Source organism: Euprymna scolopes, chromosome 10 (genome assembly GCF_053919585.1).
Source record: "Euprymna scolopes isolate OS-2025 chromosome 10, ASM5391958v1, whole genome shotgun sequence".
Classification (NCBI taxonomy): Eukaryota; Metazoa; Mollusca; class Cephalopoda; order Sepiida; family Sepiolidae; genus Euprymna; species Euprymna scolopes.
Genome location: NC_136491.1, coordinates 66313027 through 66339030, shown reverse-complemented (window position 1 = coordinate 66339030; position 26004 = coordinate 66313027). Strand labels below are relative to the sequence as shown.

General features: G+C 31.3%; 1 protein-coding gene across 1 annotated transcript in view; it reads left to right on the top strand.

Annotated features, from left to right (window-relative positions):
* Positions 1–234: 234 nt before the first annotated feature.
* The window catches only part of LOC145286035 (acyl-CoA 6-desaturase-like), a 150572-nt gene continuing 124802 nt past the window's right edge, over positions 235–26004 (top strand). The window contains exon 1 of the mRNA XM_080134659.1: positions 235–1136. The gene's annotated coding sequence lies outside the window, so the exon portion shown is untranslated. The remainder of the gene's footprint in view (positions 1137–26004) is intronic.

The following is a 26004-nucleotide window of genomic DNA, read 5'->3' as shown; positions in this document are numbered from 1 at the left end:
TTAGTAATGGCAGTAGTTCCGCGAACTTCATCCCCTTAACTCTCCCTTCTGAAGATGGATATTCTGCTTGTTTCTATTGCAAATTATCATGCAACTTAGATATTTTTTTTATACTACTAGAAAAGCATCAGATATTTTTGTGATTTGCGTTGCCGGGCCGTTGCCCCCTCCCCAGATCGCTAAAAAACTACTACTTCTCAGATCTTTTCATTAAAAACAATAAGATTTTTTTTTATGTTCGTTCGTTAAAAACATCGTTGCACGACGACACGTATCCGCTATTTATGCATCCAACTATGGACAATGGACACGATCCCAGGGAGATCTTTTCTTTTCTTTTTTTCTTTTACCAATTTTAATGATCTCGTTTATTTATTATGTAAATTTCTAGTCTCAGCTCCCGTTAACCTACCATATAAGTACAAAAACCGCTGAGCACAAATAACACTATGCGTAATAAACTTAATTATGGTGATTTTAACTTTAATACTTTAACTAAATTTAATTAAGTATTTTTCAATTTGTCATAACAAATACAATATTGTCAACATAAAATATTTTGTTCTGAGCAAATCTTCTGTAAATGATCTTCGTTCGTTTGTACAATTTTCAATATCATATCTACCTTTGTTTTCTAATTGCTTTTGCTACATTTGGTGGAAGCCGTTACTACTACAAAACCGAGTGCGCCTAGTCATCATCATCACCACCATCATCATCACCATCAAATAGAACAGGAGCAGCAAGAAGGAGAAAATGAAGAAGAAAAAAGAAGGAGGAGAAGAAAGAGAAGATTAAGAAGGCGAAGGCAACTTGCAACAACGAATAGGGAAATTTTACTTTTTACTGTCGGAGCTGCTCCTCGCAGCAGCTGCTGCCGCTTGCCAAAGTTTTGTTGTTCGGTGAGAGAAAAAACAAACAAAAACAATCTCTAATAAAAACAAATTCTGATTCTACCTTGCACCAATTTTTGAGGTATTATAGTCCACGATTTGTTTTTACATCTTGCGAATTTACAATCGCAAGCCTCGAGTCAATAAGCCGGCAACATCAAATATTTTCAAAGTAGACACTTTTCCCATATCCTATTTTTTAATCAGAATCTCTTGTGTGTGACGTTTTCTTAAAAACTTCAAGTAAGTCTTTTTATCCTTTATTTATTTTTAAAAATAAAGTAAAAAGTAAATTGGTATTATTTATTTTAACTGTAAAAAAAAAAAAAAAAATCGGCCTTCACATTCAGTAATAGTGATCAATTTATCTTTAAAATGCGGTTTTTTTTTGTTTTTGTTTTTTTTAAATTCATCGTTTCTTTTAATTTCTTTCTTTATTTCTGTTGTTTCATCAAATGAAAAAAAAAAAAAAAAATTAAATGACGTTGAAAATAAATAAAAATGCCACCTTTTTCAATCCTCCTTTTTTGGTCCGATCACAAGATGCACTCGTTATGCATTAGAAGAAAAGATATTAAACAAAATATTTTTGTCCCCATTCTACGCCACGTTATATTGTACACACACACACACACACACACACACACACACACATATATATATATATATATATAATACTTGTCTCTAAATCAGTCTTCGCGATTACAGCACATTTTCGAAAATTTTAGTTTGTTTCTAATAATCTGAAAAATATCGCATTATTGTTATTACCCCCCCCCTCTTATTTACTTAAAATTATTTCATATCCCAAATCGCCAACAAAACAAATACCACAATCTTTTTAAACGATCTTTTTATTAGTTTTAATCTCCTCGTTTTTCATCACTTTCTTTGTTCAATTCAATTTTGATGCGAATAATAAGTCTGATTCGTAGAAATGAAAGAAGACGTCATCGGCTTTCTTCTTCTTCCATTGAAGAAAGTCGAAGGTGTACAAATAGCGAGGCTGCTTCTCTAAAACTAATCATTTCATTCGAATCTTTGCAAACATCGGTGTTAAAGAAGTCATTTTTTTTTTCTTTCTAATTTTTTACTGCAAGAGATCAAATTTTCAGTTTCTGCAACTTAAAAGAAAATGTCCCTTCGTTTCAAAATTGACTTACTGCTACCGACTTAGAATTGCTATATAATTTCTTAAGTTCTGCTTCAAAGATATATAAAAAAAAAAGCATCATTATAGATTTTCATATACACGTAAACAATGATCTAAACACCTAGAAAATTTTTTTACATTTATTAAAAAAAAAAATAATAATAATAATAAAATTGTAAAAAATTACGAATTTCAAATTATAGACATCATATTGTCACAATTATTAAAAAAAAAAGTTGTAATTATTGTATTATGGAGTGTAAAGTTTTATCCAATTTAACAATATGATGATCGAGAAATTATTTGGTCACATTTTTAATTCTTAGTTTTTCATCTCATTTTGTAAAGATTCAAGATCTTAGATTACTTTCTGTTTTGTTATCTTCTCATATTAAAAAAATCTTTTACAGCGCCCCCCCCCTCCCCGTTAAATTCTAATAATCAAATTGAAGTCGTGGTCGTCATCGTCAATTTCTCGCACCTGTCTCTTTCTTTCTCTCTTTTTTCAATTTGTCGTCACGTAGGCACCGACGCATGTGCTCGTTGAAACACGCGCACACTCAGACTGCATTCGCCGTTGCAACATTTTCTGCATTTAAGGCAAATTTCGACGTTCACCTTGTACAGTATCAATGCTATTTCTGCCTCTCATCAACCTTAAACTAAAACCATGTTATGTTTTTACTGAAATAATATTTCCTTTTTGCGGCGCCGATAATTCTTGCATTTTGACATTTCTTATTTAGTGTAAAAAATATAAATTTCTTCCTTCTAGATTATTTTTAGAAATGGTACTCTTGGGTGAATGGCATTACCATTGTACATGCTATGTTTTTATTGGAAGATTATTGGCTATAAATCTGTAATTTTGAGTAAAAAGTAATTTCTAATTTTGGAAATTGTTATAGAATACTGATATTTTCAGCTCTTAGAAGTTTTTATATTAAAAACTTATATAAAAGAGATTTACTCCGTATTCGTAGAAGAAATTATGAATATTATTCCCATAATGAATATTGGAGATTTCAGTTTTCCGTGATTTTACAGAATAAGAACCGTGCTATTTTCAAGTTGACTTTAATTTTTACGGTATCTTTTATTTATTAAATTGTTAAATGAAAGTACAAATTAGTTACAAAACGCCCCTCTTTTCTGTTGAAAATGGGGTTCTAAATGTTATTTCAACACGGTCCGTGTTTTCTGCACCAGTGCCTAATTTAATTCTTATTTAATTGGCCTAAAGATAAAAACAAAATAAAACCGCGCGACAACTAAGATGACGTTTTGTTTGCTCTCTTTTAAAGCAATTACATAATCACTGTAGGAGGGGGGGATTGTCGACTGAAAATTCATGCATTAAAAGGCATGCATATATATATATATATATATATATATATATATATATATATATATATATATATATATATGTCAACCATTTCTCTCTTCACTTTTTTTACCTGACTGCTACACACACCTAGCACAATTAAACATAATGCCAGTTTATTGTGAGATAATCCAGCCAGCCTGCCAGCACCTAGAGGCATTCTGGACGGATGCAAAATGTGCCGTAAACCTGTCGGTATTCCCCGATAGAACTTCCTCTGGCGATCAGTACCCCCCCCCCAAAAAAAAGAAAAAGAAAGAATTAATGCCTTCTGACCAAACAGAAACACACCACACTTGTGCTATAAGCCGGAGAGTCCATTTCATTGCACAGTAGTTAAAGATTCTCAAAGGAAGCGACAAAGCCAATGAATATTCGGTTCCTAATCTCATATTTATTATTTTGTTGTAGATTCCGCGCGCCTCTACGTATATATCTTTTACATTATTAATATCTCGTTGATTATAATTTAGTTTTCACATTTTCTCGTCTCTTTACGAAGGCCATTGTATATTCTAAAAAAAAAAACCAAAAAAAAAAAAACCCCAAAACAAAACCTCAAATCATTTTCGTGTGACAGATGAGTGAATTAAACATTTCAATATTTAGGCGGAAAGTTAGGTAAGCATAACAGCTGAAGTTTCTGACAAACCTATTTTCATCATTTAATTAGCTGTAATTTGCCCGACGTTGCCCGAATGAAAGGCTCGGAGAAAAACTCATTTAAAATATAATTAGAAATATTTAAAATTGTATTGTTGATTTAAATAAATATTTGAATAGTAGATTAATTCGCCTCTCTTGAATTTTTCAGCTTTAAGATTAAAACGATATTATCTTAACCAAATAAATTTATAACAGTTTAGTTCAATTAATAATTTTATGAGCAAACAATAAGGATAAATTATTAACTGAAAGTGAAATTATTTCCCTTTTATTCTTCGATGACATTCTTTTCATCTATTCTAGAGTACCTATTTTCGAGAGCTGGATTTTTCCCACATTCAAAACCAAACTTGTACCTAAATTCGTCCTCGTGGGGGGGGGGGGCTAGTAAATAGAAACATTCTTTCAAACCATATCAACTTAAGTACGTATTAAAAAAAAAACAGTAAGAATACATTAAAACAAGCCCTTATACGCTGCAACTTAATATATGTGTGTGTGTGTGTGTGTGTGTGTGTGTGTGTGTGTGTGTGAATTGTGTTATTCCACGTATGCTTCCAGAGAAGTATTTTTATGGTTATAGGTAGTGTAAGTGACATAAAAACTGTTTTTCATTCATAATTTTTTATTTCAATATTTCCAGCAGTTCTCTGCTCTTTGTCAAAAGATACAGTGAAATGAGTAAAAGTAATCAACATGGACATTTTACATTTACTCCTTTCGGTATATTTTTGGAGAAAGAGTGGAGTACTGCTCGAAATATCAAAATAAAATTTTATACATTAAAAACAACATCGTTCCTATGTTTCTTGCATCATTTACAACCCTGAATATATATATATATATATATATATATATATATATATATAAAGCTACAATTTAGAGGCAATACTGAACCAACAAATTCATTCATTTCTGATTTTCTAATTACTTAGTCTGGGCCACCACCTCTGTTACATTAGATGAAGTAGAATTTACGGTCTCAATCCATATCCTAGGATTCTTGACCAACACGAGTGATTTGGGATAATGATGAAACTGTTTGGCTTAATGAAGGGGAAAATTGATTGTTGGCCTTCAATTCTGTCCCGGAATAAAATTTTAATAAACCTTTTAAAGTGTTGAAAAAATTTAACTTCAATTAAATGTTTTAATTCTTAATGACCATGTTAAATTTTTTGTCCTTGCACTTCTTAAAAAAATTACGGAAACACTTTGAACATTGCTTTTCTTTACAAACAAAATGTAACAAATGTAAAGTCAAAACCTGTTGATAATATAACAATTTGTAATTAATTGACGAAAATGAACGCACTAGTAAAAAAGAAAATTATGAATAATCAGATTTATGTGTTGAAAAATACCAATTACAATTTAATTTCATGATAAAAAAATGCCGATGCTTGTTCATGTAGACACGGTAGTGAAATAAGCCAGTTAAAAATAAAATGGCAAAAACTTTAGGAAACACTTGTTATTGAAAAATGGTAGCGTACATCGAAAATTACGGAAAATGATCGAGTATTTTTTTCTTTAGCTAATATTTGTAGTCTTTAAGGGAGATAAATCGAACTTTTCTTTTAAAATAAAGATGACAAATGGCGTTACTCTAGCGTAAAATCGTTGATCTTATACATAAATTTGTTTTATTTTTAATTAAAATTTTACTCCGTCATTTTCTATAATTTTCATTGTGCGATAATATTTTTTAATAAAAAGTAGTTCCTAAAGTTTCTTTGATATTTTAATGCAACATATCAGTAAAATGTCTACAATGTACATGCATCAAGATATTTCAAACCAAGAGTCACTTTTATTCAGCATTTCAGCAAATGCCATGTGAAAATAGGTGACATATTCCAAAGATCCCTATAATACAATTGAATCGACCCAGATGTACCCCGCCATATATATATATATATATATATATATATATATATATATATTGAAAACATTTAAATTCTTCACTCAATTTGCAAGTATTTACAATTATGGCTACCATTAAATGTGAAAGGCAAAAATCAGACAAAAAAATGAATACTGTAGATTAGTTTGCTTTCTCATCGCCTGGAAAACAAAACTAGTAGATAAAATTTGGCAGCTATTTTCGGAGCCAACCGCTTCAATATAACCAAAAATTGGCTGTAAAAAAGTTTTCATACGATTTAGATTTTTATCAATTGAAAAAGTAATTCAAGTCTCCACATGTAATGAGATATTTGATCACTGAATCTGAAGTGAGTATCATACAATCACAATATGATGTAGCACTTTTTATTCTGCCACTAATCAAAATCAGAGTGTTGTCTCATATTAACCAGTCAACAGCAATCATTTAAAAGTGCAAAAGAGTGTCGTCTCAGAATATTTTAAAAAAAGTCTGACATTTGTTGAGCTTATGGACTTTGATATTTTGCTTCCTCCAAAGTGTTTGGTAGAATTTGCAGATTATAAGTATTGCTTGACTAGGATTGCAGTATGAACACTTTTATCTTGATCTTCAAGCTTCCGCAGCCATGTCGAACCTCTAACAACATCCACACCAGCACTACAGGTGTGGACCAGACAGTTAGAGAACCCCCCGCTCTTACTGACATGGGAATCCTCTTTTGAGGTTCTCCCTCTGTTCAGAAGCACCTTGCTCCGTGAGGAAAAATCTCAACCATGTAAGAATAGGAATATGCGATTATAGTTGCTATGACCAGATGGGACTCCGAAACTGACACAACAATCTGCGAATGTAGAGAGAAGGACCACATGGTGCAACGTTATCTTGTCCACCCTTTACTGGCCAATTGGTGCAGCTTGAAAGATTTATTAGAATACAACAATAATGCAAAGGGTTGCATAAAAAGAAAGTGTGAAACTGGTGTATGATCACATGCTTCAAAACACACAAAAAGAACTTGAAAAAAGAGAAAACTCTATTGCAAAATCGGCAAATATTTAAAGCATAAAAAGTGGGTTTAAAATGTTCAAAAAGCCAGATCGGTTTTCATTTGTAAAATATTCAGTGATGTTCTTTTTCCTCCTCCTCCTGGTTTGCTAGATGACATCATCGTTTTGTAAAGTGATTCAATGTGCATGATTATCCTCATCTTTGTTTTAATTGATGACGTCACAAGACTAATGCCATTCAGTGTGCACAGAGATGAACAATATTGGATGATGGTATTTTTGTTGCTCAATTAGTCACCTAATTATGACTATTCAAAGTTTATTGGAAATAAGAAAATTTGTTGTTTTATATGTTATTGGTTCAGATGACAATGTTTACAGTGTATATAACTAAAAATGAAGATGCCAAACAAATAAAAAATCTTCTTGTGGTAAATGAACAGAAACAATAATTTTTAAATCAAACCCATCTAAACATCGCAAAATTCCATTGCTCCACATTTGATTCAATTTTTAAATCAAACCAGTCTAAACATTAGCAAAATTCCATTGCTCCACATTTGATTCAATTTTTAAATCAAACCAGTCTAAACATTAGCAAAATTCCATTGCTCCACATTTGATTCAATTTTTAAATCAAACCAGTCTAAACATTAGCAAAATTCCACATAAGAATCACATGGAAGCAAAACTCTGTTCATATAAAATTCATGTCAACATCCAATGCAAGTTTAATATGATCAAGCTAGATCTTTCCTTTAATAGCAAATCATTAAAAACCTCAGATTTGGTTGATTTTAAAAACAAATGGAAATAATTTATTACTACCTGGATTTTTTTTTTTAAGTGAAAGGTACCTTAAAACCTTATATTAAAACCAGCATCTTGATAAGTTGTTCTTGTTTTTAATATAGGACTTTCTTTGCATTCAGAAAATACTAACTTAGCCTAAAAAATTAATAACATGAACAAACTGTAAATTTATAAAGAGAAAAGATTGTTGATTACATTGAAATTTATGAAAATAACACAAAGATTGAAGGGAATTTAACTATATTTATGTTTGAGCTCTAACCTAGACTGATTTTTGTGATTAGCAATTCTTACAAAAACTATTGTTTGTATCATTCATGAATTTAGTGTTGACATTTTATTACTTCAAAAATGGAAATGGTTTCAAAGCTAAGAGGAGCAGATTTATGCAGAGTGTCTGTATTTATTCCTAAGCAATTCTGAAGTGACATTCAGCAAAAATCCAAGTTCTGTTTTTATAAGAAAAAACATTGGCTCTTGTTTTTTTTTACTCTACTTTTCATTGCCTTTTGTTTTTCTTCAGTTTCTTTGTAATTTAAGTTGATAATTTTTGTTTCATGTCTGTTGAAATATGAAGGAAAGTGACTCAAAACTAGCCAAATTAAAATGTCTCCATTATAAAAAAAAAATGCGAGGAGTGTCAATTTAGTAAGCAACATATCTGATCAAATAAGATAATCGCACAAACCAGTTTGACTAATTCTCATAAACTTAGTTTTTCCCGGATTTAAAAAATATAACTATAATAGGCTTATTTGGAATTTTAAGTGGATAAAAACAACATAGGTGCACTTGGAATATATGCATACCTTTGGTGGTATGCATATATTCCAAGTGCACCTATGTTGTTTTTATCCACTTAAAATTCCAAATAAGCCTATCCACATACACTTATCTACTCGAGTAAAATAGTATAGAATTATATAATTCAAAGGTTTCCAAACTACGGCCCGTGGGCCAGATCTGGCCTACCAAAGTCTTTAATCCGGCTCACAGAGCTCTTATGGAAAATGTAAAAAAAAAATGGAAATGTGTGAAAATAGTGTGGTGATTTTTCTTTGTGTTCATAAAATGATTGAAAGAATGAGGTTTTGGTGGAGAACTAGTTTCAGCTAATGACCCAAATAGTATAATGCACATCCGGGTCATTTTTTGTTGGGTGGGGGGGGGGCTGCATAGCTCTAAAAAGTCAGAATTTGAAAACTTTGGTGACTCCTAATATAATTGTTTCTTAGGTTTACTTACATTTCTACAAACATTTTTGCATTTTGATGGGCCAATTAAAATATTGGACTGATATTTAGTCTTAAAGCTATTTGTTATACGTTAAATTATATTTTTTTGGTTTCAATTTGCATTTCCACTTTCATTTCGTTAAATGTAAACATACATTTGCTTATTGCAATGTGTAGTTCTCTGAGTTGACAGAAGATTGAAATAATGACAATTGATGAGAAAATTCTCTGAGGTTATGAGTATGGATCTAAATAGCTAGATGGAGTTAGCATTCATGACTTTGGTAAAGCTACATTCTTGAGAATGAAGTTTAACCGTTTCTTCCTTGAGCACGGATGTTTACATGTTAATCTTATTTTGATTTACATGTTAATCTTATTTTGATTTACATGTTAATCTTATTTTGTTTACAATCTTCGTCAGTACTTATTATTCTCCCCTGCATTAGGAAGAGGTTTACGTAGGCATCCCTAGAAACTGTTTCACCACAAATTTTGATTGTACTTGAGAGTTGTTTTCTCAACTAGGATTCCTGGCCTTTGGAATGGACTTCCAGGAGATGTATTAAATATACCAACCACACAGCAATTCAAAGCGAAATTGGACAGGTGCTTTGGCTATTGTATCCTCTTCTGTCTTATTTTTTTCCTACATGACAACTGAAGCAGACTTATTTCATTTTTCTCTCAAATTTATTGGAAAAAACTCTTAGAACATCCACTTCTATATTTTGTTCACTTTGCCAATCAGATGTCTGAGTTGGACATTTAAAAAATTTCAGGAGTTGAAGTCAAGAATTTGGACTACCGTCATCATGTATCAGTTTTGTTTTTTTAAATTGAATGATTTATTTAAAATATTTTTTTCAAGAGGAATGCATGAAGTAAGTTCAAAGAACTTTTGCCACTATTAACCAACAGAATGTTAACAGTATCGATCAAGAGAAGAGTATCAAGTATGTGCAGTGTGATGATGTATAGAAGTGATGCGTGAAGATAAATGATATGAGAATGATAGTTTTAAAGACTGGCTTAGATATGATGACATCAAAGGAAGATTAAATGTAGACAATATAGGGAGATGTTAACAGAACAAGAGCCTTTGTTAGTTTGCTCACCTTGTCACAATTAGTTTTGGGGTTAGTAGATATAGAACAGTAGCAGAAAAACACCAAAGAAAATATGGAAGCAAATAAAGATGGATTTGAAAGAAAGGCAAAGACTAAAGATAGATTAATTTTTAAGTCAATTCAGTTTTCTAAAAGTTATCCAACACATGTAAAGCAAGATGAGATTATTTGCACTAAAAAATAAAATTAACATGAATGCCAATAAAATCTCAATAATATATATCACAATGATGTTATTGTAATTTGGCCTGTCAGGTGACAGGATCAGGGAGGGAAGAAGAAAAAAGGAGAAAGAATTTTATACATAGATTTTTTTTTTTTTTAAATAGTAACGCAGATGCTAGTAATTTGCATATGAGGCGACACGTGGTCGATTAAAGATACAACTTAATGAGAAAATGACCCTAGTTTACTTCGGATATTAATCCGTTCTCTGTGTGTGAGTTTATGATCAGTTGGGACTGAAAAGAAGAGTGCTGCAGGAGAATAATTGAACGTTTTATTTTGGGAGAAACACAAACACAACTTTGATGTTGTGGATTCTTTCCCAGCTAGCAATAAGTACGAGAGCCCGGTATGCTATAAATATGAGGGTCTTAATCATTTTGTTAAGGAGTGTCGGAGTTAAAGAAAGGAACATTTATTCATGAGCACAAAAAAAAAACACAACAATTTTATCGCTGCAATGAGCTGGGTCACATATCTTGCAACTGTTTTAGGAAACAAATTCAGAGACATAGTATCGTCGCCACCCTTACCAAACAATGAACGCAGAATTGCCTATCATTGACATCAAAATTAATGATGTGCAGTGTTCTGCACTTGCACACACGGGATGTTCCCAATCTCTAGTTATTGTATATTGCTGTCAGATATGGAGGAAGCAGTGAGTAAATGTTATGATCATCAATAGCTTATCTCTGTGATGTAGGGACTGTCATGATTTGTACTGAGAATGGTGACACAGCTGAAGTTGACATTCTGATGATGCAGGAAAAACCTCTTGGCTAGGACATATTAATTGGAATTGATGCAATAAGAGCTTTAGGGGGTGTTATGTTCACAGCGACTAGAAGTGTGACGCTTGATAAATGGAAAAAAAGTCTGGACAACTATTTCTATTGAGGAAAAGGACTTCTAGGTTATGTTTGATGACAAAGAAAGGGTCTGGACTGTGAGGTGGAAATGGGCCATGAGCGAAGCACCAGATCAGCTGTGCAATACGATTCCAGAGTATGCTGTTTCTATTAAAAATTCAGATGCATACAAAGAACTTCAGATGTGGATTGGTAACGGTTGGTTAATACTATACCCACAGGAATGTCTGCAACCGCCAAACGATTAATCCCATTCAAGGCTATTGAGCAACCTACTAAAGACAAAGTGCAACCTTTACTGAATTACCGAGAATTAAATCAACATGTTGATGCTTTCATCACAAATGCTGCTGTGTGCATGGCTAAACTGCAGGAGTGGCTTCAGAAGAGGATTACTGTAGCATTGCTGGATTTAAAGAGAGCCTACCTGCAGATATAGGTCCATGAGTTTCTGTGGCCATTTCAGACAGTAATGGTCAAAGGAGAAAAATATTGCTTAGGCTTTGACTTAAATGTAGCACCCTTAATAATGTCATTAATGTCATTAAAACCCTTAATAATGACATTAATGTCATTAAAACCCTTAATAATGTCATTAATGTCATTAAAACCCTTAATAATGACATTAATGTCATTAAAACCCTTAATAATGTCATTAATGTCATTAAAACCCTTAATAATGACATTAATGTCATTAAAACCCTTAATAATGTCATTAATGTCATTAAAACCCTTAATAATGACATTAATGTCATTAAAACCCTTAATAATGACATTAATGTCATTAAAACCCTTAATAATGTCATTAATGTCATTAAAACCCTTAATAATGTCATTAATGTCATTAAAACCCTTAATAATGACATTAATGTCATTAAAACCCTTAATAATGACATTAATGTCATTAAAACCCTTAATAATGACAGCTGTCATTAAAACTGTTTTAATGCAAGATGAGTCCACAATGAAAGCTACTTCAGCTTACATTGATGACGTATACGTCAATGAAGATATAATGTTGGCAGATACAGTTCAAATGAAACTAGAATCCTTCGGTTTAGCAAGCAAGGACTCTAAGCACTTAAAGGATGGGGTGCAAGTGTTTGGCCTTGAGGTCTGGGAGGAGTGTAACACTTTAAAATGGAAGTGAGGGAGCCTAATTCCAGAGTTACCTAGTGTCTTCACATAACGCATCACATTGTCTATTTGCAGTAAATTAGTAGGACATTTACCTGTCTGTGGATGATTCCGAGCAGCAACAGGAGTACTAAAAAGACGAGCTGCTACGGTAATAAAAGGTGGGACGATAAGGTAGATGATGATTCTCTCATGTAAATGATAGCCAAAACATTGACAAGAGTATGTAGAAATACCCAAGGTGAATGGTATGTATTTGGACATGGCTAAAAAGCCTTAATCTTGCACTGCAGTGACAGGCCAAGGTTGTGTATCTCCACATTGGCTCATTATGCCTTTAACACCCTGACAAGAGAAGGCACAAGTAAAATGCAGATACGAACAAGACTAGCGATAGTAAAGCATCTAGTTGATGAATACAGCTTGCAAGTTAATATTACCTTAGTTCCATCAGAGCAGAATTTGGCTGATAAGTTAACTCGAGTGCCAAAAAGATGGATTGATATAATGAGGCAGGGATCTAATCCTCCACAACTGATACAATCTTAACAGACCAGAGCAAATCCGTGAAATGTATCAGAAAAGTGGACATCATGGAATTCATCGAACCATGTATTTTGTCCAAAAATTGTGTCCTGCAACTATGAAGGCATTGATCAAGGCAGCCATATGCTCATGTGAACGAATGGATCCAGTACCAGTCCGATGGCAAAAAGGGAAGCTTGATGTGAAAGACAACTATGATGGCAAACATTTCTTGACCCTCCCAGATTGTGGCCCAACATGTTTCACACTATAACATCTGTTGACACGACAGGATCCATTTAGCATTATATTTCAATTAATATCTGTCTTTTTTGACGTGGTCCCCCATTTGAAATCTTGTCTGTACATTTCAATGTCAAGAATTTCAAACATTCACAAATCAATGGGGAGTTAGAATGTGCTACCAATGGGCATATTTTCCAGAAGGTAATAGTATAGCTGAGCAGTGTCACCGCACTATCAAAAGAATTGCAGCCATGATGCAGTATTCAATGTCAGGAGCTGTATACTGATATGTGACACCACAAAGACAACGCAACACTTTCAAATGCACCAGGCAAGGGATTTACCGTTATGAACAGCGTATAAGAAGGATAAATGTTGTACCATTACTGGTTATAATTGTTGACACTCCGTGTAAAGTGGGAGGAAGTGTTTGGGTAAAACACATGAATACCTGGTGCACCATCAGATTTGGCAGTGGAAAAATAGAAGACATAAGTCCTCAGACTATGTTGGTTGATGGTGTCCCCCCCTCCCCCGTTGTGCATCTTTCAATGCGGAGGATGATGAGGAAGATAACCTACCATTCAAAGATGACCTGAACCCTCTAATATGTTTTAGGATAAGCTCAGGAATGCTGTCTACGTAACCAGAAGAGACAATGATGGAATTGGCAGGTGGTGATGTCAGTGGTGGTGACAAGGATGTGAACAATGGAAACAAAGAAGCTAACCCGTTCCCCCCACTACCTTACATAGAAATACCTGTCGAAGGCTATCACATAATGATATCAGGAGGGGATGTAATAGAAGGTATTATTTGCACAAGTGACTGTGCTTATGTTTGGCCTGTCAGGATTGGGGAGGAAAGAAGAAAAAATACATAATTTTGTACATGTTCTTTTTGTTTTTCTATTTTTTTTTAAATAGTAATGCAGGTGCCAGTAATTTGCATATAAGGCAATATGTGGTCGATTAAAGAGAGAAATTAGTGAGAAAAAGGACTCAAGTTTGAGACAGGCAAAAAAGAGCAGAGACGACAGTTTACGTTGGAAAGAGTTAGTGCAGAATTCTGGAATTTTTGTGTTTGTTCATTTTGGATGTTGTTTTACTTTTCATATGTGAGTTTATGATCGGAGAAAGGAATGAAAAGTGCTGCAGGGGAATAAGTGAACGTTTCATCATGAAAAAAATACAAACACAACTTTGACACTGCTTGTTCTCAACTCAAAAGAATTTACATGATTAAAATAGGAATTAATCCTTGAAAAAAATATTGTTTGGTCATGAAAAACTATAGACAATCTTTCAATTATAAATAATATATAGAATTGGAGCCAAATCTCTTAAACTTAAAGATTATAGCTGCTGATTCCTGGATCTTAACCCGAAGTATATCTTATAAACTCTTCAAATTCTAGAATTATCTACATGTGCATGTGTAACAGATGAAAGAAATCTGTTGTAAGTGACCAACTTCTGGAATTATTAGCAATAATAATTAAGAATAACATAACGCTTTATGTCTGACAGAACGAGAACAATGTACCTCCATGTATTAAACAAAGACTTCAGTTCATAATTCTGTACAGGCTTCCAAATTTGACCCTTAGGTTGTTGAGTTTAAAAAAATGTTGAAGGTGGAAATTGTTAATGATACACACTTCAAACCCAGTTCCCTCCACAGAAATACATTCATTAAACTTACACTTGACCTTGTGTTTAACATCCTGGCAAGGAGGTACATTGAATAACAATCACAATGAGAATGGTAGTTTGAATAATCTAAATAATGCACATTGGATTGGCTTTTTCTTTTCTTTTTTCCAAATAATGAAAGCTTAAAGGATATGTGTGTTTGATAACTGCATTAAGTACTTGTAGTCATGCATCTATTGAAATTGCAGTTAAAAAATGAAAGCATAAAGTGGTTTAAAATTTATGAAAATTTATTGTAGGAAAAACGCCAAAAATTGCAAAAATATTAATTGTACTTTTGGTCCAAATCTATTGATGTCAATAAAATGTGGGAAGAATCATGAAATGGAATAATTATCTTTGAATAATAATCGGTTATTTCTAAAAAATAAAACAGTTTTGGAAAACTTTCAAATAATATCAGTTTATACACATTTGGAATTACAGTACATCTTTATACATAATAATTTATACACATTTGGAAATAATGACATTATACATAATAATTTATACACATTTGAAAATAATGACATTATACATTATAATTTATACACATTTGGAAATAATGACATTATACATAATAATTTATACACATTTGAAAATAATGACATTATACATAATAATTTATACACATTTGAAAATAATGACATTATACATTATAATTTATACACATTTGGAAATAATGACATTATACATAATAATTTATACACATTTGAAAATAATGACATTATACATTATAAATTATACACATTTGAAAATAATGACATTATACATTATAAATTATACACATTTGGAAATAATGACATTATACATAATAATTTATACACATTTGAAAATAATGACATTATACATAATAATTTATACACATTTGAAAATAATGACATTATACATTATAATTTATACACATTTGGAAATAATGACATTATACATAATAATTTATACACATTTGAAAATAATGACATTATACATTATAATTTATACACATTTGGAAATAATGACATTATACATAATAATTTATACACATTTGGAAATAATGACATTATACATAATAATTTATACACATTTGAAAATAATGACATTATCCATGTCAGTTTTAAAACCATTTTGTAACGTATGTCAGCATTTTAAATATTTGTTACTACTTTTAATGGAAGACAGTTCCTATTATAATGTCAATATATTGATTTATTAGAGTGAAAGTTTTAATCATATGAAAGAAAATCATTTAGGTTGTGTGTTATAGCAGATAAACATTACAATAGAAGTTTGTAATTTTCTCATACAAAGGCATTCTTTCTTTATGTTTTTGCTATGAACAAAGTGTAGTAGTTGTTCCAATACTACAGATTTCTTTCTCTCCTGTGCATAGTTAGTGCAAGAAAAATTTTTCTCTACTAAGTCAATTTTAATTTTTTCCCATTATTTGGAGTATCTCTTTTGTGGTAACTAGACATGAAAATAGACATTAAAAACTGATGTTGTGTCTAACTCTGCCCTTGTGGAAAAATAAATAAGTACATCTGAAATCTTGGAAGTAACAATAGATTCTGCACCTTGAATAATTTATTTGTAGATAAAAAAAACAAACAAACTGTATTCTATTTACAAATTAAGTTGAAGACTCTAAAAATGTGGAGGTGAAGCCTGTGGTCATCCTCTATTTATCCTACTCTTAGCTAGATATATTTTAACCCATTTCTCCAAGCATTCTTCCTGTCAATCTCTTTCATTTCAGTAATCACTACAAAATCACATTTCCTCTATGGACTACTTAAAATATCCATGTACTAGACTTAGATTCTAGCATGAAGGCCGGATAACTATGCAGTTAAAGTGTTCAATTTTCTTTCCAAACTTTAAAGGCTGGTTTGATTTTAAATAATCATGAAATGACCTCTTGTTTACTCGCTTGTAAAAAAAAAATAATTAACCAATACCCTGATTTAATAAATTTGTTAATGAAATATCCTTTTTTTCAATTTGTCTTTCAATCAACACACATAGTGACATTTTTAACACATTTCACTTTGATATTTTTCACATTTTAGACACAGTCATTGTAATATTTAGCAATCTCTTATTTATGTAAAGTTAGCTATGGTTATATGTACAAGATTTACTTGTAAACTAATTAACCGATCATTATGAATTTGGAAACCCACCTACTGGGAGTAAACCGTGTAATGTAGACTATATTTCGTTTAAATTAACTTAATGCAAATAGAGTGAAGATGGGTTGAAACACTTTGTGAAAATTCAAATATCTCCAATTTTTTAAAAATTTAAACAATACATATTAGACATCAATCAATAAATGTTCCCCAAATTTCAGTTTCTTTGGAATATTTTACAGGGGTTTAAGGGCATAATACAAACACAACCTCACATTTGAAAATTTAAATATATTAGCATTGAATTTAATATATAGTCATTATACATCAGTTAAGCAGGGTTCTCTTTCTTTCGTTTTTTGAGACCGTTCAAGATTAAGACTTAAATTTCCTAGAGTCCAAATCATGCAATGGATTTTGCTAAAAATCATAAGGATTAATATTATTATATCTTGGTTTTAATCTCTGTAAAATAAAAACCATTATGTTTTGGAAATTAATTTTACCTATACTGGGACGGGTGTTCTAGTTTCTTAGATATAGTATTCAGTGTTAAGTTAGAAATAATCTAAATTTCGTAAGCTTAAAATATTGGTTTGTCTTTAATAAAAATTGTAAAATATTTGAAACTAGCTGTACCTGACTATGCATTGCTATGGCACAGTTTGTTTAAACCAATTAATAGTGATTTGTATCACACACACACACACGACTGTAATAACTTGTAAATACGATATTAAAAAATAACACGGTAACATAAGTGCATACGCACCATTTTTATTATTAACATCTACGAATTATTTAATGAAAAATAAAAATAATTTTAGCTTATTTTTATTTTAGTTCCTTTTTTTCCAATGACTGCTGTTCGAATGTTAAGATTTTATATTTAAATAGCTGCACCCAGCCATGTGTTGCTGTGGCTCAGTTTGGTTAAAGCAAGTATTAGAATGATTTGTATTGTATGCACATGCACAAACATGACTGTAATAATCTAAGCATATAATGAACTTGATGCCGTGCAAAAAAACATGTCTCTTAGTGACGTCATATTTTAATTTTAATATCTATTTGTTTATTTATAAGAATCGAATTATGGAATATGAGAATTTTCAGCTCTCAGCCAATCAGAATGGACAAACTTTGGCCAGGGCGCCGTTATTATTTATGAATCGGAAATTGGAAAGATTGTGTTATGTCTGTGTCTATGAGCCAATTACGATGGGTGTAATCACAGTATCTGTGAAAAATATAGAATTGGTCCCGGTGACAACTAGTGGCGGTGTTATGACTAAATACTTAGAGAGAAAAGTAGGGACTCTTTCTTCTAAAGATGTTGCGATTGTGATGGTGTTGCTCATTGAATGCAATGTAGCATTTTAGTATCGCGACTGAATGTGTCTAAAATGGTGTTCGAAAGCTATTAGGCTACAAGTATTGAATTTTTTATTGACATCTGTTGTTGCAAACCTACGATACTTTGGTCCAGAGGGGAATTTCTGCAATCATTTTATTATATAGGAGATAAATCTCACCAATGAGAAAATATACTGAAAGATTTTTTTTTTCTTGATGTGATCATTTTGAAATCATAACAAATTCAACTTTTTCAATTTTTATTTTTTTAATTTTATTTTCTAAATCGAGGCTTCATTTATAAAAACTGTTGTCAAATCCTACCTATAATATTAAACATTCAATGGTGAAGCCCAAATTTGTAAGCTTTAAGTGACTCCTTCAATCACCTCTGACCAGCTATGGGGTCAAGTAGTTTTCAGTTTAAATTATTTACCAACTATTTGAAAAAACATCTGTTTACAAAACAAATTAATCTGTAAACCATTTGTATGCAAAAGAGAGGTATATACTGTTTATAAATAAAACTAGCCTGGGTGCCCGGTGTTGCCTGGGTGTTTGAAGGTGTGTGTTGAGAAAAAAAATAAATAAGTGGTAGTAGGCAGGGAGTCTCGAACCCATGACATGAAGGCGGAAAAGAAAGTGAAAGAAAATCTGACGCTTTATTTATATGAAAAAGACAAGCAAACACTGGAGATGACGGCACGGTGGGAATTTTGTTTAACTCGGTCAAAAACAAGATAGAGACGATGTCTGTTTGCGAATGCGAGATATTACGATCTGGGAAGTATGCAAAAACTTCTCGCAAAATTTAACTGACGTGAGAAACCGATTTGAAAAAAGCCTTTTGTGAACATACACAAATGCTTGCGCCCATTTTGCCCTTTATATAATAGACTAGCAGGGGTGTCTGGCGTTGCCTGGGTGTTTGTAGGTGTTAAAAAAAAAGGCTCAAAGCTGTACCACGAAGGAGGAAAAGAACATGAAAAAAAGATTTAGTAATTAACTTTTGGTCGAGTGACAAAAGACGAAGTAAAAAAATAAAAAAGCTAGAGAGAGAGGTGGGATGATTAGTCCTTCTCATTAACCATTACACCATCGCGCATCGTGAAATCAATGAGTTGGTAATTAAGTTAAGAATCACGCACGTGCAGAAATGATCATTGTTTTTATAGCTGGCCGGAAGCCAGTTAAGCGTGCCACTTTCTGCCGTTTTATTTATTTGTTCCTCACAATGTTGGGGAAAACCAGCTCCCTCCAAAAAGGGGGAACTCTGGCAGTGTCCAAATAAATAGCAATTGTCTGATATGAAGAGTTCCCCCCACATTGATCAAACCTAATTGACTTCAAAACGTCCTGGCCCGGAAGGCCAGGAAGCGCTTGTGTTTGCATCGATTAGTTTCGCTTTAGAGAAAGACAAACAAACTCGAAACGAGGACATTTTTTAAAACTCGATAAAATAAAAATAAAAAAATATAAAGACGATGTACAACTAACCATTAAATAAATATTTGAAGCATAAAAACTTTTACTAAAATGACTGGATTTGAAATTAAATAAGCTGCAAATGATTGAAACAAAACAACGGAAACAACCTATTCATACTTGCTTCCTCATTCCCACACAGGAAAACCAGAGAAAAATGTTTATTTGGTACTTTTGGCATATGTTTTTTGATCTCCTGTAGAACTCAATTTTTAATTTGTCTAAATTTTCATTATTAAACTTGAAACTGTTTTCCTCTACTTATGTTAGACACTCTAAAGAATCATCTTCAGTTTTACAAAAATTAAATTGAAATGGTTGTCTCATTTCAAACTCTCCTCTCCAAACACATATTCTTATTGGACGTTTCAATAGTGCAATTATGAAGTCACAAATGTTTTGTCAATCTGTTTCCTCGTCAGATGATAGAATCATAGAATCTTTTTCTTAATTAGTTTCCTTTTCTGTTGATGCTTTGCCAAATGTGGAGATCATTAGTCTAGTTGGTTGCTTGTGTTTTTAATAACCAAGATGAGGATAACAGAGGAAGTGAAAATAGGATAAGACCCCCACGAAAAAAAAGTAATGTTCTTAAAATGATGTTCATCTTTCTCTAATTCATCTGAAGCAATTATGCAAATCAGATAAACCTTAATATCATCGGCAAATTTTAAGCTGGAATTAAATGTTTAAATTTTGAATTTATTAGAAAAACTGCAAAAGTCTGAAGCTATATATATATTAAACTGTATATGGGTATTCTTGGGTAAAGAAAAGATTTTCATGAAAAACTAACACGGCTACCTGGTGTTGCCTAGGGCAAAAGTGTAAACTAATTTCTATTAAAATCTACTATTCATCTCTCTTTTTCTCAACTCCCTCTTTATCCTCTGCCCAACCCATTCATCTCTAGTTGTACACACACATGCACAGACAATCCTCATTTATATAATAGATTCCTCATGGAATTAATCAGCATTTTATTTCCTAATTAATACATAATAACACTGCCCCCCCCCCCCTGACAAAACCTGGCTCAGTTGACCCTCAGAGAATGAATATGTTTTTCTAAATTTTAGATATTCATCCAGGGCAACACTGATCTAGAATATACAAACTTTGTGCATATTTGTTTTGTAGTTTTTGACTTTGCAGACAGACACACACACACAAACACAAAACTACCATTTATATAATAAACTAGCAAGCTGTCCGGCATTGTCCAGTCATAAAATATGTATAAATATTATATTTTAATTTATGCAGATTTCTTAAGCCAATTCTGCATTGATTATTACCAAGATATATAGTAATGATGTCAAAAGTCAAAAAATGACTTTGGTACTATCCACTGGAATCGAAACCAGAACCTTAGGATTTATCTCTTTCATACCATTGCTACAAGTCCAGATGTCCTATGTATCAAATTTCAAGTCTGTATACCAAATATTCAGAGAGGAGTTTGGTAGAGACTTTTCACAGACACACAGTCACTTATATAGATAGACATATACATAAATATTTCCATCTGCTAGAACGTTTTCATAACTTCTACACAAGTTTGCAGGATATATAAACTATGCATAAATAAAATTCAGCGTAATAGTGAACTGAAACCAATCATCTAATAAGAAACCATAAAAAATAAATAATTAATGAATACTCCTTTTTCAAAGGAATATGCAAATTAGTTAACCTTCATGTAGTCACTTGCATCTCCATGACTGAGTATATTAAGAAGTTCATTTTAATAATTTTTTAATAGAAAAAAGTAATAATAGCATTTTCAATTGATAATATGTTGTGAGATGTTATTAATAAGAAGGATTAATATATTAAAATGTAAATTCTTTAAAGACTTATGTGTTTGTTCTATTATGAGTGTTGATCAATTGTTGATTTTATTACTGTAACTGGAACAGCATTCACCTGGAGTGGGTTGAGCCGGCTCAAAATAAGTTCGGTGCATCTTGCATCAACCTGGTTCACCTCTGCTGTTCAACAGCTGAGTACTTGGTATAATTCAGCCATTCCCAGTTCCAGTGATAAGCATCTAAATCCTGGTGACCAGCCACCAGCTTCAGAGTATGAGTCTGTGTAGTAGTAGTAGTAGTAGCATCTTACAAGACTCATCAGCTGTATCCTGAGAATATCAGAAGATGTAGCCATGCCTGGTCCACATACATACTATAAATTTTTCATGTGTCACTCCAAGCACCATACCCTGCCAAACTGTCTCAGCTCATGAAATTACCTGCTACCCTGAATGTGTTATCTGTGGAACAGCAGGGGCTAGATCTGCCATTACAACTGTGGTTGGATAGAAATCCATGTGCTTTGGATGACATATTTTTTTACTTGCACATCTATAACTACTAGAGATTCTGTGGCAAGTGTAAGTATGTGAACATCTAAAGAGTATCTGCCTTGTATCTGGTGGCTTCTGGTTGCTCTTTCTTCTGCCTCCATGGATAATCTGCGACATGAACTGTTTTCATAGTAACAAGTATAATCTTGCAACACTCCAAATAATTTAGTCTCCATACAATTCTATCATCAGTTTACATTTTATTATTGAATTAAAAACAATTTTCTGAATTTGTATAATATAATTTTATAATCCAATAACTTGAATGAAACATGTTGAAATTACCTAAAAAAAAAAAAATAACTCCAGCTTTATTTTGATGTTGATCATTTAAAATTTGGCAAAAAGTTTCAAAGATAAGTTTGGAGGTTAATAATATATATGAATTCAGATGAACTTTGTAGGTCTAACATATATTTGTGTTTTTTTTATGAAAATGTTTTTACATTATATGAGAGCTGTTTTAATAAGTATTTGAAATTGTATCATTTTGCACTCTATAAGCAATAGTTTTATGTTTATTAGAAAATAATTGAAAAAAAAAAGAATAAAAAACATTTATTAGTTTATTCAATTTAATGGCTAATTTTTTTTTATATTTTACCAAGATTTCAATCAAAGGCAAAATGAGGGGATGGCGACTCAGATGGTCTGGATATGTACGGAGGGTTGACAACAATCCTGTTGCAAAACTTACTTTTAAATTAGAAATTGCCAAGAAATGACCAAGAGGAAAGGTTATAAGATAGGCAAACACCCTGCACAAAGATCTTTGTAAAACCAACCTTCATCTAGATCAAGCTTGTGATTATGCCAAGTGGAAACAAAAATACATTATTACAGACTCTACCATAGCTGGAGATTAGTTAAAAAAAAAAAAAAGTAAAAGCTGTTTTTAAATAATGTTTTGAAAGGTAATTTAATGAAAAAAGAAAAAAAGAAAATCGGATTTGTTAGAAATACTTTAAATGAAATTGATGCAGTGATTCATGTGACTTGAATTGAATAAATGCAATCAGAAATTCAATGTTTGTCTTATGTAATTGTCAGAACAAATTTATGCTGTGCGTTTTGTTATGAAAACTATTGAGCACAAATATAGGGGAATAAAATCAATTTTACTCTCTATGTAAACTATGACTATATCTCTATTATATTTCTCTTTGTCTGTCCATTCCACTTTTTCTTGGAAATTACTGGGCTGATCTGACTGAAATTTTGTATGGACCTTTGTTATGATAAGGTGCACTGAACAAAGTGTTATGGTATTCATTCAATGCATAGTTAGGAATTAATAGGGACTAATATTAACAGCAAAAATGAGCACAAATTTTACTATATTCAACCAGCAATTTGGCATAAAGCACTCGTTTTAAGTCAACGGACTAGAATTTTGGTCCATCCTTAACAGGCTAAAAAGTCTTGTATACTTATTATCTATGTACATTTGTAAAAGGTAAAAATATTATCACATTGTTATGGAGAACTTGAGTGGTGTAATGGATATAGATGTAGACTATGGAATTGGCTAAACAGAATTCAAATATACATCATAATCATGTTGACATTAAAATTAAGTGATGGGTGAATATCAAGAATTGTAGGTGAGAAGATGCGAAAAACTAATATCAAAATTATCTCCTATGACTGAGACTCTTTGTGAATTTAATATTCTCCAGAAATTTCTTCCTTGGAGACAGAAATTGGCTCAATCTGTTGAGGATGGATGCTGCACCAGAAAATGGCATTCACTTAAATTTCTATTAACAATAGTATGAAGCTCCCACCTCTACCCATAGCCAGGAGTAAAATAATAAATGAACAGTTTACAACAAGTATAGTTTTGGCATTAAATAACCCTCAAAATATTGTGATAAATCAAATCTATTATAATTTAGTATAACTGCAATTTACATGAGTAGAGCTTAATATGTGCACTTGTTTTTTTTATAATGACAATAATATGATGATGATGATGATGATGATACATTTCTAGAAAACAGTCTATGCAGAATGTTATTTTGTTATCAATCATTTTTTATAAAATTTAACAAAAAAAAAATAAAATTGTTTAGCATTTTCCATACATTTTGATAAACATTTCCTGGTCATTGCACGTCAAGTGTTTCAATATTGCTTTTTATTTTAATTAATTAATTTATTTTTAATTAATTAATTTATTTTTAATTAATTCATTCATTTTTAATTAGTTAATTTATTTTTAATTAATTAATTTATTTTTAATTAATTCATTCATTTTTAATTAGTTAATTTATTTTTAATTAATTAATTAATTAATTTATTTTAATTAATTAATTTATTTTTAATTAGTTTCTCCCTGAACCTGTTTTTATACTTGCATTTTATCTACACACTAAATTGTCGCTGTGCCAAATATATTTTATAAAGTCTGAAAATTGCTAATTGCTTTAAGATATTACTTTTGAAATACAAAGCTAGAACAATATTTCCATGGTAAAGCAGATTCTTAATAAGGTAAAGAAGTCGTCCTCAATTTTATACTTTTTTCTTGTGCATTTTTTCTTTCTAACCTTCTTTATTATGAATCATTTTGATTTCAATGCTTTCTTCATTACATAACCATGGAAAACGAATACTGCTTATTTCTTTTGTAGTTTTGTTTTTATGCAATATCCGTTTTTCCAGATTTCACATGACCTTCTATAGGGTATGTTCTGATTTTATAATCTCTATATTGATAACAGTATGAGGCAACTTATACATGTTTCTTGTGTGAATGTAACTTTTATAATTACTGAATTACTTATGATAAGACTTATATGGTTACTTGAAGCATTGTGTGTAGTATATAATTTATAGGAAGTGGCTCCTAGCACAGAGCACATGGCAACTGCATCTTTTTGTACCATAATGATCATAAAATGGAACTTCTGTGATACAAGTCAACATTATTTTATGTACGGTACTGGGGATTAATTTTAAGGGGGTAGTGATTATTTCCCAAATAACTTTTCAAAATCATTATCAGGTGATATCCCCCTTTATAAACACCTGATTAATCAACTTCCTGTCCATGGCTCCAATTTAGAAAAAAAAACTTTTGTAGACAATACTTGAACACACGACTAATAACCATAAACTCAAAATATTAGAAGAATTGTTAATTAAAATTTCAAAAACAACTATCAATAAAATAAAGTTTATTAAGAGTAATAACGTCCTAAAATGCTTGCAAAGTGATAAAAATAATTTAACATATTTTGTTAATCAATGAATTAATAATAAAATATATACATATTTATTTAAAAAAAAAAGAAATTCTAAAAATTGTCCAGAATCAGTTTGAATCCCTGGTGATGAATCCATATAGATTTGAAAGTACTTGGGCCTAGAAAATTAATTAGAAAGATGAAAAGGGTCCAAACCAGAATTAATAGACATGAAATGTCTATTTTATTCAATATATATATATATATATATATATATATATATATATATATATATATATATATATATATATATACTAGCATTACCTGTGTATCACTGTTGCCTGATAGAAATGACACAAAGGCAAAACAGATTAAATGAATTAAACTATGATTATCTAGTGCATTGTCATATGTAAGTCATGTACACAGGTGGTAAAAAGAAAGTCTGCACTTGTAATTTTTTCAAAAACTGCAAATTTAAGCTAAATTTAATGTAACTGTTTAAACAAACTATACCTCATTTGATTTGACTTTTATTCTTCTATAATTTCATCTGTTCATATTTGACTTTTAATTGAAACATTCTAATGTTCATGTCAATTTAAAAAGAATAATTTCAAAT